At 43.4% G+C, this 5,383-nt stretch overlaps 1 pseudogene across 1 annotated transcript; it reads left to right on the top strand.

Annotated features, from left to right (window-relative positions):
- Positions 1-4,366: 4,366 nt before the first annotated feature.
- LOC308552456 (transmembrane protein 263 pseudogene) lies at positions 4,367-4,699 on the top strand (annotated as a pseudogene). The gene has a single exon. The product of its transcript is annotated as a transmembrane protein 263 pseudogene (transcript).
- The last annotated feature ends 684 nt before the right edge of the window (positions 4,700-5,383 follow it).

Genomic DNA, 5,383 nt, shown 5'->3' with positions numbered 1-5,383 from the left:
TTTAATTAATAATAAGCACTGTTTTTCACAGCTATTAGTTGAGGATTGAAAAGCTTTGGAATATGTTTGAATCGTCGTTGAAAAATAATTCATTCGAATCTAGATTACATCTTAATGAAAATCATTCTGGGTGAATCTAAGCAGAATTTCTATGAAAGAAAAGGAGGGTAAGAAAATAATCCTTTAAAACTTCTATAGAGAATCTAGGCAAAATTTAGGTTTATAATCAATACAGAATTTTTAAGTATGTATGCTATTACCAATCATTCTAAAATTTCCATGTTAGCAAAAAGTTCAATATGCCAGTGCTCTTTCAGCTAGTAAATACAGAACAGTAGAAATGACACTTTTTTTTCTCTACCTCCAAAACGTTACCACTTTATAAATTTGGAAAAAGTTTTTGGTCAAAAGATGAGAAAGTCACCCCTCCATGATAGGCTCTGAAGACTCACAATATCTGAGTTGTTTTCTTTCTGTAATAATGACTTATTTTAAATTTCAATCACTAAAGCTGGGGCCATAACTACGTAATCCAAAAATAAGATGGTCTTTGGTGCAATGAGGTTTGTCCAGGATTTCTGTCCCAATTCGTACTGTTTAGAAATGATGCCAGAAGATAGACCCCAAAAATGGGCACTTAGTTTTCAGGGCAACATCAAAGTGCCTGGTGCATCACTATTCTGTTGACAGTCTAGGAGGAAACGCTTTGGAGCTGCAAAAATGGGCCGTTTTACCCCCAAAGATAACTGTGAACTAAGCGTTCAAGGTACGCCCCCGGTGGTGCTTCCCTCTTGGTGACGGTTATTCTCCCTCCGTATTATCTGGAGAGGGGCTTGGAAACTGGGCTCCTACCACCCTTAGGCTGAGGGCCATCGGCTGCTCCTCAACACGACCGGCTCTGCCCTTCCATCTGCCTCCCTTTCCTGGGAGCCAGGCGAAGAGACACTGGGCGAGCGAGGCGGCCGCTCCGCCGGCCCGACGCTGAGGGACGAGAAAGCAGCAGGCGGCGCAGGGCGGGGCGCTCGGAAGTCGGGGGACTCGCCTTGGCAACCGGAAGCCATACCCTCCCCCTGCCGGCGGGGGGCGCCGGAGCCGGGCGCCGGGCGCTGTGGAAGGGGGGGGCGCGTGTGGGCGGGGTCCTGGCGGCAGCCCGCCCCAAAGTGGGGTGCGGGGGGAGCCCAGGCCCCTTTCGCAGCCCCGCTGGGGGGCTGCCAGGGAGGCCGCGGGCGACGAGGGCTGGAGGAGACGCCCCCTCCGCCTGCAGCTGCTGTGCGGAACCGCCCGTGACAACCGGTTCACTATTTTACTCTTAGTGACAGTGACCACGATGCTTGGCTTCCTTCCCGGACTGCACCTAGCCCGGGGGTGGGGCGGAGCGGGCATCCTTCCATGCTGTGCGTCCGCGCAGCCCGTCAGCTTGCTGAGTTCGCTGTGCCCCTGGAAAGCCAATATTATGTTTTCTTTCTGTTCCTTTGATACAAACTCTTGTCTTTTTGATCCTTTAAAGCTCCTGGATGAAAGGAATTGTGTAGGAATAGGGTAAGGATCCAAGCGGGACTTTAAAAGAAACCCGTTTCTCACTGTCATAGGCATTCGTTTTGTAACTTGTCTCATCTCTCATAGCGCTGATGAACCTGTATTGCGAACAGGTACATTGATCAATAATACATCGTGTGTGCTGCTTGTACGTGCATGTGGCTCTAGAGATTTGAGGGCGAAAGCGCGGGAAAGAACTAATTAGGTAGGTATGTACCCAACTCAGAAAGTAAACTAGATGGAGCTCCCTTCCAGTCTTTTTTTTTTTTTTTTTTTTTTAAGTGCAAGTGTTGAGACTTTAGTAACAGGAGTTGAAAGATGAGAGACTTCTGTATAGATTTGGGGATTTTTCAAGATTTACTCCCTAACCAAGTCTTCCTTTTTCTTCCTTAAAGCAAGCATATATTTTAAAATAGTCAATGAAGAAGTGAAAAAGTATTTCATCAGACTCTGGGAAGTATTATCCACGGTGTTTTCCTTTAGAATATTAGCATAGTATTTCCTTGTAAGATTACAGTGTTCCAACTAGACTGCCTCCTCAAATTATGAATTTATTCCCCTTTGCCTGTGCCTATTTCATAGATTGATTAGCTTCTCAGAAAGACAAGAAAGTTGACAATAGGCAAGTCTGATTGCTAGATTTTTTCTCAAGTAATATTTGTTGTGCATATTTTATAAGTGTGAAAAATGTTCATATTTTTAAGCATAAAAATGTATATGTCCCAATATAGAAATTGAGTCAGGTTCCTGATAGATGAGCTAGGTACAGAAACCCAGGTACAGAAACTCACCAGGGCAGGAAGCCCTGGGTGCCTAGCAAGGGGCAAACTGGGAAAACAAGAACCTTATCCCCAGGGTAACGTATTCTCTACCAGCATATTGCTGGTTAAGCAGTTTAGACCCTTGGAGAGTTTCCTCCCTAAAGATAACATCTAGGTCTCAGTTGTATTTCAGCTCCAGGCTCAGAAAAGCAGCAAAACCAGACAAGTGGCGCCATGGCTGCCTCAGGACCAGATACATTGACTAATGACCCCCTGCCCTGGCACCAACCAATCAGTCGAGACCACGACTCTGAAAGAGCACACCTGGAAAGCTGATAAATATTCTATTGCAACACTGACCTGAGACCTTCCCTAGGATTCCCACTTGCAAGAAAAAGATATATACGCTCAGGACAAAGAACCCAATGAGCCCTCCCTGCCAAGGGAGTACACCAGTGCCATCTTCATCCCCTTCTTCCCTTTGAGGGGACCCCAGGAGACTTACAACTGAAGGAGCAATAGGGAGCTCCTCCGGGGCTTAGACCCTGACCCTCTCCAAGGCCCCCCTCTCTCTGACTTCTCAGTGAGCCAAAGCAACCCAGCCTAGGTTCTCCTGTTGCCTCTTCTATGCTCTTGTTTCACTGCCCCAAGTATACTTTTGCTGCAGTCATGGACCCAATAACCTTTGACTCAGTGCTGTGTAGCCCTTCCCTTTAGATATCCCCATCCCCCACCCCCCTTTCCTTAAATAAATTCAATTTTTCTTTATCCACCATCTGAGATGGCTATTTAGCTTGCCCTGGCACCACCAACCTTAACCTTTCAGTTCCTATGCTCTTAATTTCTTCCCTGCAGATTTCCTTTAGCAAGTACTATCAGGCACACACAACCTACAGCTTTTTAATATGTAACCTCCTTAGGTGTGGATATTTTGTCTTCTACTACTGAGTACGTCTATTAGCACCATTTAGGCAAATGAAGCGGTTATTATAAAAATCCATGGTTTGGTGTGTTTTTTATGTATATATCAGTTATTCTAACATATCTTACTTGCTTCATCTATAGAAATGATGTACAAATGAAGACTGGATTTAGAAGGCACAAATCAGAGTCAATATGGATTGTTTTATTATTTTAATTTAATTTATTTTTATTATTTTTGAAAATATTACTACCTCAATTTCCTTTAAAAAAAATAATCTTTCAAATTAATATAGTTCTCTCTTTGATTTTGAGAGTCTACCTGATGAGTATTACAGCTTATTTATTTGTCCCATTAACACTGCAAGCTGCAGAGCCACATTAACAATCTTGTCAAACTGAATCACAACACTTTCATTCTTTAGCACATTGTATTAAGGAGGCCAGGGTAATAGTGAGCACCAAGGATACACATTCTGCTTTTTTGTTTTTATTATGTTGCTAAAATGATATGAAAAGCCTTATGCAAAAGCAACCCTAGGCACCCCGCAAGTAATGCTATTGATTTTCTTAAATAATGGGGAATACTTGGGGAATCTCAGATTCACTGTTGTGGAAAGGACACAGACAGCTCTTTTGGGAAACTGTAGAAATTGTTGCAAGAAATCTTCAATATTTTCGATATATACCTCTCCTCTCCTTTATTTGTTTTAAAACAGAACAGAGATATACACTAAGCAATTTGGTCGGTGTAGATTTAATCTAAATTTTACATTATGGAAATATCTGGAGTAGTTTGTTTTGATACTCATTAGTTTTTAGAAGCTATTTTAAAAATAATAGAGGTGGCCGCAGAGCAGGCGGGTCGGCCGGCACCAGGTGGGCAGCCAGAAGTGGGCGCCGCCTCAGACCGTCTTCCGGCTCCAGCGCTTGGGGCGGGTCTTGGTCCCCGCAGCCCGCAGCCCGCAGCCGCAGGGGGCTGTGCCAGCCGTTCAGGCCGCCCGGGCTCTTTTAGGTGCTGTCTCCTCTCTCTGCCCCTGCCCAGCCCCAGGCGGCGCCCCCCACCCGCCATCCGGGAGATCCTGAACCAGGCAGATAAACATCAAGAAATCCCATCTTACCTTAGTGACGAACCAACAGAAGGTTCAATGAAAGATCACCCACAGCAGCAACCAGGCCTGCTGTCCCGTGCAACCTGGGGCATCTTCAGAGTTACAGACGGAGTTGTTGGTGCCACCGCTGGTTGTGTGGCTTGGGTTGGTGGAAAGCCTGGAGGTGACCAAAATAGCTATTACAACTGTGCCTTCCCTAGGACTGGGGCTGTTGAAAGGGGCGTGCGTGTCTGCAGCGGCTAGAGGTGTTCAGCTGCTGGGTGGGCTGTTGTAAACAAAGTGCTCTCAACAGGAAAGAAGAAAGACAAATCTGACCAACACATGGAGAGACACTTGCCACAGCATTATGATGCCCGTAGCATTCATTGAATTGCTAAATTATGGACTACAAGTTCACTGTTTTGGACTTTTATCTTTTAAACTGCTGTGTTGAAAGTATTGATGACTGCCTTCCATCTAAAAAAGAGAAGATCAATACTAGCACAGGGTATAAAGAGTTCTCATACTTAAATACCAGCTTTTTATCTGTCAAAATGTTACACTTATTCAGGTGTAAATGAACATATGATATATTTGAATAGCTACTCTAAGTTTTTTAGTTTAACTGAAAATATGAAAGTTGAATTTAGTGGACGATCTTCACAGTTCCATATGTATAATGCGCTGGGTAACTCAGCTGCCCCTTAAAAAGGGAACCTTGAGCTACATAAACTGTAATTTTGATATGACTAATAGTTTTAGATGTCTTAGGTTTTTTTGGGTGTATGTTTTTAAATAATTATAGTTGATTAGGCCAAGAGGTATTCTTTTTTTTATTTGATCTGGTAAAAGTTACAGGATTTAGAGAAATTTATTTATTTATTTATTTATTTATTTATTTATTTATTTATTTATTTATTTATTTATTTATTTTTTATCCTAACCCGAGGATATATTTTATATTGATGACAGAGAGAGAGAGAAACATCGATGTGAGAGAGAAACATGGATCTGTTGCCTCCTGTACGTGCCCTGACCAGGGCAGAATTTAGAGAAATTTCAAAGAAAAGATGA

Source organism: Miniopterus schreibersii (genome assembly GCF_964146895.1).
Source record: "Miniopterus schreibersii genome assembly, chromosome: 2".
NCBI classification, from domain to species: Eukaryota; Metazoa; Chordata; class Mammalia; order Chiroptera; family Miniopteridae; genus Miniopterus; species Miniopterus schreibersii.
The sequence above is the reverse complement of the archived record's forward strand: the minus strand, read 5'-3'. Positions and strand labels throughout refer to the sequence as shown.